Source organism: Rhinoderma darwinii, chromosome 3 (genome assembly GCF_050947455.1).
Source record: "Rhinoderma darwinii isolate aRhiDar2 chromosome 3, aRhiDar2.hap1, whole genome shotgun sequence".
Lineage (NCBI taxonomy): Eukaryota > Metazoa > Chordata > Amphibia > Anura > Rhinodermatidae > Rhinoderma > Rhinoderma darwinii.
Window position 1 is genome coordinate 92,691,892 of NC_134689.1, and position 12,754 is coordinate 92,704,645.

Sequence of the window (12,754 nt, forward strand, 5' to 3'; positions counted from 1 at the left end):
CTAATAGAATAAAAGAAAGAAAGGTAGATAGATAGAAAAAAAGATAGATGGATAGATAGATTGTATAGATAGATAGAAATCTATCTATACAGAGAATGTTTTAGAGTGTAACTGTATTTTTTGGAAACTGTAACTGTAATCTTCTGGCAGCAATTCTCCCGAGTCCTCAAACTGAAACAATGTTTGAGGAGAAGAAAAGAGGCAGGAGATTTACTGCCAGAAAAGTCGAAATAAAACAAATGTGGTCGCTGTGATAGGTTTTCACAGCGATCACATGTTCAGGGAACATCAGATTGGTCCCTGATACTCTGCCCAGTGCCCAGAGCTGTTGGTAACAGCGAGGGCACAGGGCTGTGTGCACGCGATCGCGTGCACACTGTTTTCTATGCAGAAATGCATGTGATCGCTGTGATTGGTTGTCACAGCGATCACATGTTCAGGGGCCAAAAGATTGACCCCTGACATTCTGCCCAGTGCCCATGGCTGTTAGCAACAGCCAGGGCATAGAGCTGTGTGCACGCGATCCCGCGTGCACAGTCTCTGAAGTGCGGCCGTATATATACTATACGCCGGACTTTAGAGACCCTGACCGCTGGCCGTATATTTACGGCCAGCGGTCGGGAACCTGTTAATTATGAAAACGCACATCAAGGGGATTCAGCTATTAATCACACCTTGCGTGTACGTTCACCCGTTTTTCTGTACCTTTGTGGTTTTATTCCTTATTTCGAGCAACATATGAACAAAGTAAAATTCTTGCCCGTTAGGTTACTTTGGTGTTCACTATTTATTATATCAATATTTGACACTTTTATATATATTTATCTGTGTCTATTTATTTTAATTATATATTTCTTCACTATCCATTAATGTTCCCACCCCCACATTTTACGTATTCTTTTAATGAATTTGTGAATGAAAATTTTCTTAGGACGCACTACATGGACTGTAATTAATTGTAATTGCAATTATATGTGTGTGAAATTATAAATGTTGATTTTCGGAAATTGTTCAGGGTGCCGACTATGGTATCCCTTAGGTACAATTATTATTAATTTGTTTGTTAACAATATTTAAAATAATCCTACGATACCTGTATCACTTATGACGTCACCTTAAACCTTTTGACCTTTCCCCTGTATGACCCCCATCCCCTTCCGGTTTGTTTGGTTCTTGTTAGTATATAAATAAACTTGTTGTATGTATATTTTATGGCCTGAGGAAGACGCTGGTACAGTGTCGAAACGCGTAGCCTAAATAAATATTCACGTATTTACTCTTGTATTTACCATCATTGACTATCTTTCAATAACCACGCAGCAGCGCCCTATAGGATCCTCCCTTTTGCTTTCCCCTTTTTATCTTTGTTATTGAGAGCGTTCCCAGCTGACGATTAGGATGAATATATAATTATTGGACTACTGATTGGTATACTGACTTTTTTTTGCAGGTTGTAGTTTGTATTGGCATCATTTTGGGATACATATAATTTATAGATGAACTTAAGTTATTTTTTGGGGGGATGGGAGAAAACAGCAAAATCAGCTATTTGGTATAGAAGTGATAGCAGTAGGAAAGAACAAAGCCCTTTTACTGTCATCTCATGTGCCTAATAGGACCATTTATCGACTCCGTGACTCAAATGTTTACTGGCATCTGGATTGCAGAGATGTTTGGTCTCTTCAGTTTTGATGATTGTGTTAAGATGCATGCATGTGACATAGGTATAAGTGGCATGTATGAATTAGACAAATCTTGGATTTTTAATTTTAGGGGTGTTGTGCAACCAGGTCTCTGTTTATGTCAAAATTTTAGCCACAAACATACATTTTATGCATATTTTACAAAGTCTTAGGCTTTAGTGCAATTTTGAAAATGTTTACACCGTGTAAAATGCCTACTTTCAAAAAAATATATGGGTATGGGTGTATAATATGATTTTCCTGGAAACCCTGCCAGCAAATAAGTTAATGCATAACTGAACTCAGATGTGAATAAAGTCTAATGTTGTTGTTTTTGTCATTGTCACATCCCTTTTTATTTAGTACAGAGGGACAGAACCAAAACTTTGCAGAAATGAACCTAGCTCTTATACCCAGGGCCACACTGGTCATGAGGCGAGATGAGCATCTCGCCTCAGGTAGTGGCCTGCTGCCTGTATGAGAGGGCCGTGGCGCCACTGAAACCAGCTGCCACCACCACCTCCTGCACTATAATTGTACCTGTGTCTATAGGATGCAGATAGAATTACATGCATAAGCGCTGAATGGCGCCTTCCAATGACATAAGTGGCGTGGTCGTCATTGCGCCGCTTGCGTAGTTGATTGACAAGGCAGGGCAGCCTGCCAATCGGCACCTTTCAATGACGCAACATTGAAAGGCACTGATTGGCCGGGCAGAACGACTTGCTCTGCCACTCAGCGTCTTTTAATGGTGCAAGCGGCATGATGACATCATTGCGCTGCTTGCGTCGTTGAGCCCCAGCAGACCTTCTCAGAAGAGAGCAGGCCTCTATTGCAAGAGGACGGATAGGGAACGGGTTAAATTGAGTATGTAAAGTGTAAAGGATCTGCCAGGCACAGCTTCAGGGTTAACACCCATAGATAATCAGTCTGCACCTGCTTCTATGTCTGTGAGACTGACTCCATCTTCCACCACTCAGGGTGGCAGGCTTAGGAGTGGGAGAACCTATCACAGCCTGGCCAGACGGAGCTAGCTCCCGCCCTCTGTCTATTTATACCTGCCTTTCCTGTTCCTCCTTTGCTTGTGATTCTTCTCTGTTGGTTTCCTGGCCGTGCTGCAGCTTCTTGTACTACTTGTCCTCTGCTTGTGATTGACCTTGGCTTTTCTGACCACTCTTCTGCTCTGCGTTTTTGTACCTCGCTCATCTCCTGGTTTGACTCGGCTCGTTCACCTCGCTTGTTGCTCACGGTGTTCCCGTGGGCAATGTCCCCTTTTCCCTGGCTTCTTAGTACCCTTGTCTGTTTGTCTGTCGTGCACCTATTGAGGGTAGGGACCGTCGCCCAGTTGTACCCCGTCGCCTAGGGCGGGTCGTTGCAAGTAGGCAGGGACTGAGTGGCGGGTAGATTAGGGCTCACTTGTCTGTTTCCCCACCCCCCGTCATTACATAAAGTTTGGGATTTTTCTATTAAAATTGTGAGGGGCTATATGTGGAGCACTATCTACAGGGGGGGGCTGTACGTGAAGGCTATATGTGGAGCATTATCTACAGGGGGTGGTGGCTATATGTGGAGCATTATCTACCGGGGGGCTGTATGTGGGGGCTATATGTGGAGCACTATCTATAGGGGGGCTGTATGTGGGGGCTATATGTGGAGCACTATCTACAGGGGTGGGGGCTATATGTGTAGCACTATCTACGAGGGGGTGGTATGTGGGGGCTATGTGGAGCACTATCTTCAGGGGGTGGGGCTAGATGTGGGGCACCATCTACTGGGGCTATATATGGAACACTATTTACAGGGATGAGGGCTATATGTGGAGTCAATGTATGTGGAGTCAATATATGGAGCACTATCTACAGGGGGTGTGGCTATTTGTTCAGCACTATCTACAGGGGGGGCTGTATGTGGAGGCTATATGTGGAGCATTATCTACAGGGGTGGGGGCTACATGTGGAGCACTATCTACTGGGGGGGGGGCTATATGTAGGGGCTATATGTGGAGCACTGTTTACAGGGGGCTCTATGGGGGCACTGTCTACAGGAGGCACTATATACAGGGGGCTCTATGGGGGCACTATCTACAGGGGGCACTGTGTGTGTGGGACACAGTTTATGTGCTATTATAATCATGGACACAGTGTATGGTTCTATTAGAATTAGAGGTGCAGTGTATGGCGCTATTACATTTATGGGCGCTGTGTGTGGCACCATGAAAATGTCTGAAAAGTGAGAAGCTGAAGACATCGGAGCGGACAACTGCAGAAATGGGCCATGGCTGGGAGAAGTCATCATAGAGGTCTGGACCGGATGGAGATGTCACCTGTGAGTCACTTAAAGTAAATGTTTATTCTGCCTCTAATCAGTACTGTAGTCACTGTATGATTTGCAGCGAGATAATGTGTGGTATGATTATTTTTTTTTGTGAGGCTGCTAGTGATGTAGAACAGCCATGGGGATGTCAATCAAGATCTGGGGGGGGGGCACCATTTAAATTTTTACCTCAGGCAGCAGAAAAGCTAGATTCGGCCCTGCTCATACCAAATAGTGGAGAGAAATGTATAATGTAGAGGAAGGTCATGGCAGGGCAGTACATGCATATTTCCTATTACAGAGTCTACAAAAATCACTGAAGTGTACAGCCTGAAACAAAGTACCTAAAACACAGGTCAGACACAGGATTTTCTCACTATGGTAAAGAAAGGTGAACTTGTGCTTCAGGGTCCTGGCCTCAAATCCATCAAAGGATAACATCTGCATGGAATATGCGGGAGAGGACTAGACAACAAGATAAGGAGATCCTTTCGTTACAAAACATCAGTGTAAATAAAAAGGCCCGATTAATGCCAAATCACATTTCTGATAATAAAAGTGAAAAACTGACAGGCAAGTTAAAGTGTATGTTCACAAATGCCAGAAGTCTAGCAAGCAAAATGGGGGAGCTGGAGGCCTTGATACTGGAAGAAAATATAGATATAGTTGGTGTTGCTGAAACATGGCTGGACTCTTCACATGACTGGGCTGTAAATCTACAGGGTTTTACACTTTTTCGTAAAGACAGGACAAATAGGAAAGGTGGTGGTGTATGTCTGTATGTGAGAAATGATATGAAGGCGAGTGTGAAAGAGACAATAGTGGGTGAATACTGTGAGGAGGTTGAAACCTTGTGGGTGGAACTAGAAAGGGAGGTAAACACTGAAAAAATTACTTTTGGTGTAATCTATAGACCCCCCAATATAACTGAGGAGATGGAAGTTCAGCTATATAAACAGATGGAGCGGGCTGCACAGGCGGGTACTGTAGTGATAATGGGAGATTTTAATTTCCGGGATATCAATTGGTGTCATGGTTCGGCTTCAACTGCAAAGGGGAGACATTTCCTCAACCTGTTGCAGGAAAATTTTATGGGCCAGTTTGTGGAAGACCCGACTAGAGGTGAAGCTCTGTTGGATCTGGTCATTTCTAATAATGCAGATCTTGTTGGGAATGTCAATGTTCGTGAAAACCTCGGTAACAGTGAACATAATATAGTTACATTTTACCTATACTGTAAAAAACAAACGCAGGCTGGGAGGGCAAAAACATTTAATTTTAAGAAAGCCAATTTCCCCAGGATGAGGGCGGCAATTCAGGATATAGACTGGGAAGAACTAATGTCAAATAATGGAACAAATGATAAATGGGAGATTTTCAAATCTACTTTGAGTTATTATAGTGCAAAATTTATTCCTACAGGTAACAAGTATAAACGACTCAAATTAAACCCCACATGGCTTACACCTTCTGTGAAAGGGGCAATACATGACAAAAAAAGGGCATTTAAAAAATACAAATCTGAGGGTACAGCTGTAGCCTTTGTAAAATATAAAGAGCTTAATAAAATCTGTAAAAATGTAATAAAATTAGCAAAAATACAAAATGAAAGGCAGGTGGCCAGGGATAGTAAAACAAATCCCAAAAAATTCTTCAAGCATATAAATGCAAAAAAGCCAAGGTCTGAACATGTAGGACCCCTAGATAATGGTAATGGGGAGTTGATCACAGGGGATCAAGAGAAGGCAGAGTTACTAAATGGGTTCTTTAGCTCTGTATATACAACTGAAGAAGGAGCAGCTGATGTAGCCGGTGCCAGTGCTGTTAATATATCAGTTGATATACTGAATTGGATGAATGTAGAGATGGTCCAAGCTAAATTAAATAAAATAAATGTGCACAAGGCCCCGGGACCAGATGGGTTACACCCTAGAATTCTTAAAGAGCTTAGTTCAGTTATTTCTGTCCCCCTTTTCATAATATTCAGAGAATCTCTAGTGACTGGTATAGTGCCGAGGGACTGGCGCAGGGCAAATGTGGTGCCTATTTTCAAAAAGGGCTCTAGGTCTTCCCCGGGTAATTATAGACCAGTAAGCTTAACATCCATCTTGGGGAAAATGTTTGAGGGGCTATTGAGGGACTATATACAGGATTATGTGACAATAAATAGCATTATAAGTGACAGCCAGCACGGTTTTACTAAGGATAGAAGTTGTCAAACCAACCTAATCTGTTTTTATGAAGAGGTGAGCAGAAGTCTAGACAGAGGGGCCGCTGTGGATTTAGTGTTTTTGGACTTTGCAAAGGCATTTGACACTGTCCCCCATAGACGCCTAATGGGTAAATTAAGGACTATAGGTTTAGAAAATATAGTTTGTAATTGGATTGAGAATTGGCTCAAGGACCGTATCCAGAGAGTTGTGGTCAATGATTCCTTCTCTGAATGGTCACCGGTTATAAGTGGTGTACCCCAGGGTTCAGTGCTGGGACCACTATTATTCAACTTATTTATTAATGATATAGAGGATGGGATTAATAGCACGATTTCTATTTTTGCAGATGACACCAAGCTATGTTCAGTCTATGGAAGATGTTCATGAATTTCAGGCAGATTTAAACAAACTAAGTGTTTGGGCGTCCACTTGGCAGATGAAGTTTAATGTAGATAAATGTAAAGTTATGCATCTGGGTAACAACAACCTGCATGCATCATATGTCCTAGGGGGAGCTACACTGGCGGATTCACTTGTTGAGAAGGATCTGGGTGTACTTGTAAATCATAAACTCAATAACAGCATGCAGTGTCAATCAGCTGCTTCAAAGGCCAGCAGGATATTGTCGTGTATTAAAAGAGGCATGGACTCGCGGGACAGGGATGTAATATTACCACTTTACAAAGCATTAGTGAGGCCTCATCTAGAATATGCAGTCCAGTTCTGGGCTCCAGTTCATAGAAAGGATGCCCTGGAGTTGGAAAAAATACAAAGAAGAGCAACAAAGCTAATAAGGGGCATGGAGAATTTAAGTTATGAGGAAAGATTGAAAGAATTAAACCTATTTAGCCTTGAAAAAAGACTACTAAGGGTGGACATGATTAACTTATATAAATATATTAATGGCACATACAAAAAATATGGTGAAATCCTGTTCCTTGTAAAACCCCCTCAAAAAACAAGGGGGCACTCCCTCCGTCTGGAGAAAAAAAGGTTCAAGCTGCAGAGGCGACAAGGCTTCTTTACAGTGAGAACGGTGAATTTATGGAATAGTCTACCGCAGGAGCTGGTCACAGCAGGGACAGTAGATGGCTTTAAAAAAGGGTTAGATAATTTCCTAGAACAAAAAAATATTAGCTCCTATGTGTAGAAATTTTTCCTTCCCTTTTCCCTTCCCTTGGTTGAACTTGATGGACATGTGTCTTTTTTCAGCCGTACTAACTATGTAACTATGTAACTATGTAACTATGTTCTCTCCATGTCTGTGTAGGATTCCTCTGAGTATTCTAGTTCCCTCCCACCACCAAAAAACATGCAGATAGGGAATTTAGATTGTGAGCCCAAATTGGAGATAGTGAGATGGCCCCGGGACAGCTGCAACCCCTATAATTACGCAAGCCTTTGACGGTGATGAAATTGTGGACTAATAATCCATATGCTGATATATTTGTTATCATGTAAGAATGTGGGAGTGATCCCCATCCTTAAAGGATCACAAGTATATTTATTTTGCATTGTATATAGGTAGAAGTAAGAGGTAAAGTGTACAGTTTGATTAAATGCATTTTGTTAACTCTAACGTGCTTTTCCCCTCAGGGTTTGTGTTCCGGAGGAAGGCATGTTCCTCTGTTTTTACCTAAGTAAAGAGACGTTGTTTTTGCCATCCATTCCTGGTCTCCATTTTATCTTTTCGCGACCAGCCTGCACCTTGGCCTTACACCACAATCAGGCCTCACATTGCAATTACACAGTCGAGTGACATTATTATGACAACTAGCTAATATCCAGAGTAACACGGACAGCAGCTAGATGGGCTGGGAGTGACTCAATAAGGTGCTGGTAGTTATCAGGTATCTGAAGCCATGCTGACTGCAGTGCATCCCACACTTGCTGGAGGGTGCGTGGGGGAGGATCCATAGAGAGAACAAGATGATCGAGGTGGTCACACAGATGCTCAATTGGGTTCAAATTAGGGGGCCAGGGAAGTACTTGGAAGTCTTGATTGTGCTCTTCCAACCACTGTCGGATATTTCTAGCCGTGTGACATGTCGCATTGTCTTGCTGGAAGATTCTATCTGCCCCAAGGAAGAAAAACCGCATTTATGGGTGGACGTGATGGATTCATACCCAAATCGGTTCAGAGTGCCTTACACATCGAGGAGTGGGCCAGAGAATGCCATGAAAACATTCCCCAGACCGTAGTGCTGCTGCAATCTGCTTGTGTTCTTCCAGCAATCGTTGCAGGATGTTTGTTCTCTGATGTTTCGTGCCTGACACGCCAACGTCCATCCATTCGATGAGGCAGAAAACATAACTCATCAGAGAAGGCAATCCTTTGCTAATCATCGGTGGTCCAATTCCGATACTGCCGTGCAAATTTAAGCCTTTTTTTGCAATGCACCTTTGCTAGCATAGGAGCAGTGACCATCCGTCTGCTTTGGAGACCAATTGCAGTAGGGTTCCGTCTGGTAGCCCCTTGGTTGATATGCACAGTGAGCTGCTCCACTGTAGCATGTCGTTCAGCCCTCGTGCACCTACGTAAACCGACGTTCACCTCTCACATCATTAGCATGTGGTGCTCCACAGTTTCCACGTCGGGTATTCCCAACGGTGCGATTTATCTACTCAAGATACACTTTCAACACAGCAGCACGCAAACTGTTCACAAACTGCGCTGTTTGAGAAATACTGCCATCCTTGGCTCGAAAGTCAATAATCATCCCTTTTTGCAACCCTGACAAATCGCCCCTTTTACCCATGGCAACAACAAGTGATATGTGTTCAGACAGCCTATTGCACACCTTATATACCCACATCACGTCCTTCATGGGCTAAGCGCTGCCGACGTCGAAAGTAGGAGGTGGTCATAATAATGTGACTCGACTGCGTATTATAAGAGGTAAGTGAATCAGTGAAAAATTTATTGGCTAGTGTTTTGCTAATGGGACAATTTTCCATTACAGAGCAGTAGCCACCCATAAGACGATAGAGGCTGGACATGGATACATATTTCAGCCTATTGTATTTTTACGCCGCTCTGTATTAAGAAATTTGCCTGTCCCCAAAGCATTGGCCAAACACAGATCTCTATTATTATTTAATACTTCTACTTCTGAAATACCTAAAATCATTCTACAACTTCACATATGCTCATCAATGTTCCTGTTGTCTTAGTGTTAAAAAGCTATGTAAACCATAGAACACTTTTTAAAAAAAAATAATAATAATAATAATAATAATGTATCGTATTTGAAATTTCAAATTTGTAATTGGTTTCAATTTAAAAAAAAAGATACATTTTTGGACATACAGCTTCTATGTATCCTGAATTCATAAATGCTGTATCTTGCGCTCAAACCCGAATCCAACAGGTCTGCAGGACTGACGGCTTCGGTGACAGCCAGTCCTGCGTATCTCTGACATGCAGGATCCACCTGTTATCGATCACATCTAATTTTTGAAAAGCGTTCAAAGATTTACATAGCCTTTGAAGTATTTTTATTAGAGCAAGCATTTTTGCTTCCTACTGTAACTAAAGACAAGAAGTTGCAACCATAGGCAGCTATTTTGGAGACTTTGGAGAACTGTCTTAATTAGAGATGAGCGAACTTATCAAAAGTTCGGTTCGGCTAGTTCGCCGAATTTCACAAAAAAGTTCGGTTCGGACCGAACTAGTTCGGACTGAACCTGTCACTTACGTACGCCGAGCATGCTACTGTCCAGGGTGCTGATAGAGTTAATGGGCTGCACTAATTCTTTCAGCAACCTTCACAGTACATGCTCGGCGCGCGGAAAATACTATTTAAATGTAATAAAAAAAAAAAAATTATACGTTCGTACTTACTTTCCTCCTGTCCGGCCTCCAGCGATGACGTTTCATCCCTTTCGCCGCTGCAGCCAATCACAGGCTGTAGTGGCGGTCACGCACGTCAGGATGACGCTTCATCCCACGTGACCGCCTCTGCAGCCAATCACAGGCTGCAGCGGCGACATGGATGAAACGTCATCGCTGGAGGCCGGACAGGAGGAAAGTAAGTATGAACGTATTATTATTATTTTTTGGCATGTATGTATGTTGGCATGTATGTATGTTGGCATGTATGTATGTTGTCATGTATGTATGTATGTATATCTGTGCATGTATGTTGGCATGTATGTATATATGTGCATGTTTGTATGTATATTTGCATGTATGTATGTTTGCATGTATGTATGTTTGCATGTGTGTATGTTTGCATGTATGTATTTTTGCATGTATGTTGTCATGTATGTATGTATGTATGTATGTATGTTGTCATGTATGTATGTATATATGTGCATGTGTGTATGTATATTTGTATGCATGTATGTATGTATGTTTGCATGTATGTTTGCATGTATGTGTGTTTGCATGAATGTATGTTTGCATGTATGTATGCATGTTTGTATGTATATTTGCATGTGTGTGTATATATATATATATATGTATGTTGTCATGTATGTATGTATGTATGTTGTCATGTATGTATATATGTGCATGTATGTTGGTATGTTGGTATGTATGTTGGCATGTATGTATGTTGTCATGTATGTATGTATATCTGTGCATGTATGTATATATGTGCATGTTTGTATGTATATTTGCATGTATATATTTGCATGTATGTATGTATGTTTGCATGTGTGTATGTTTGCATGTATGTATTTTTGCATGTATGTTGTCATGTATGTATGTATGTTGTCATGTATGTATGTATATATGTGCATGTGTGTATGTATATTTGTATGTATGTATGTATGTTTGCATGTATGTGTGTGTGTTTGCATGAATGTATGTATGTATGCATGTTTGTATGTATATTTGCATGTGTGTATATATATATATATATATATATATATATGTATGTATGTTGTCATGTATGTATGTTGTCATGTATGTATATATGTGCATGTATGTTGGCATGTATGTATATATGTGCATGTGTGTATGTATGTATATTTGCATGTATACATTTGCATGTATGTATGTTGTCATGTATGTATGTATATATGTGTATGTATGTTTGCATGTATGTTGGCATGTATGTATACATGTGCATGTTTGTATGTATATTTGCATGTATATATGTTTGCATGTGTGTATGTATGTTTGCATGTATGTATGTATGTTGTCATGTATGTTTGTATGTATGTTGTCATGTATGTATGTATATATGTGCATGTATGTATGTTTGCATGTTTTTATTTTTGCATGTATGTTTGCATGTATGTTTATATATATGTACATGTATGTAATTATGTTTGCATGTATTTATGTTTGCATGTATATTTGTGCATGCTTGTATGTATGTATCTTTGCATGTTTGTTTGTATGTATGTATGTATGTTTTCATGTGTGTGTGTATGCATGTATGTATGATAGTTTGCATGTATATATGTGTGTATGTTTGCATGTATGTATATTTGCATGTATATATGTGCATGCTTGTATATATGTATGTTTGTATATATGTCTGTATGGCCATGTATGATACTGTCTGCTGGCGCCCTGTATCTAAGTCAACTTCACGGCAGGCTTCTATACATGGTATAACAGTCAGTATCACACATTAAACTGAATCTAAGCCTACGACATGTTTTATTTCATTTTTTTTTTTTTTACAGGTTTGGTGTTTGGACTACATCGGTTTCGAGGACTACTTAGATGACTTTTTTTTCTACAATAAAATGGTTAATTAGGGTTGTGTTGGGGGTGCTTTATTTCAATAAAATATTTTATCTATATCTTTGTCTTTTTCTTTTCAAATTTTATTACTACAACTTTAGTAATGGCCGCTGTCTGAGTGACAACATCCATTACTAAGGCGAGGCTTAGTGTTAGCCAGTGCAGAGGCTAACACTAACCACCATTATTACCCCGGTACCCACCACCACCAGGGGTGCCGGGAAGAGCCAGGTACGATCCAGTACCCGACCATCTGTTGTCATGGTCGGGCTCTGGGGCGGCCGCAGGCTGGTATTATGAGGCTGGGAAGGGCCAAAAACAGTGGACCTTCCCACCCTTGTAATGCTAGGCTGCTGCTGCTGTGTTGTATCTGGCTGGTTATAAAAGTGGGGGGGACCCCACGTCATTTTTTAAAATTATTTATTTATTTACCTATTTTTTTTTTAAAAGACATGGGGTTCCACCCAATTGATCATAACCAGCCACAAACAACACAGTGTTATTAGCCTGGGAATGTACTAAACCAGTGGCCCCTCCCACCCGTGTAATGCCAGGCTGCTGCGGCCTTGTATATGGCTGGTTATTAAAAATGTGGGGGACCCGTCTATTGTTAAATTTGTTAAATTCAAAAAAAAAAACGACGTGGGGGTCCCCCCCATTTTTATAACCAGCCCGATACAACACAGCAGCAGCAGCCTAGCATTACAAGGGTGGGAAGGTCCACTGTTTTTGGCCCTTCCCAGCCTCATAATACCAGCCTGCGGCCGCCCCAGTACCCGACCATCACAACAGATGGTCGGGTACTGGATCGTACCAAGCTCTTCCCGGCACCCCTGGTGGTG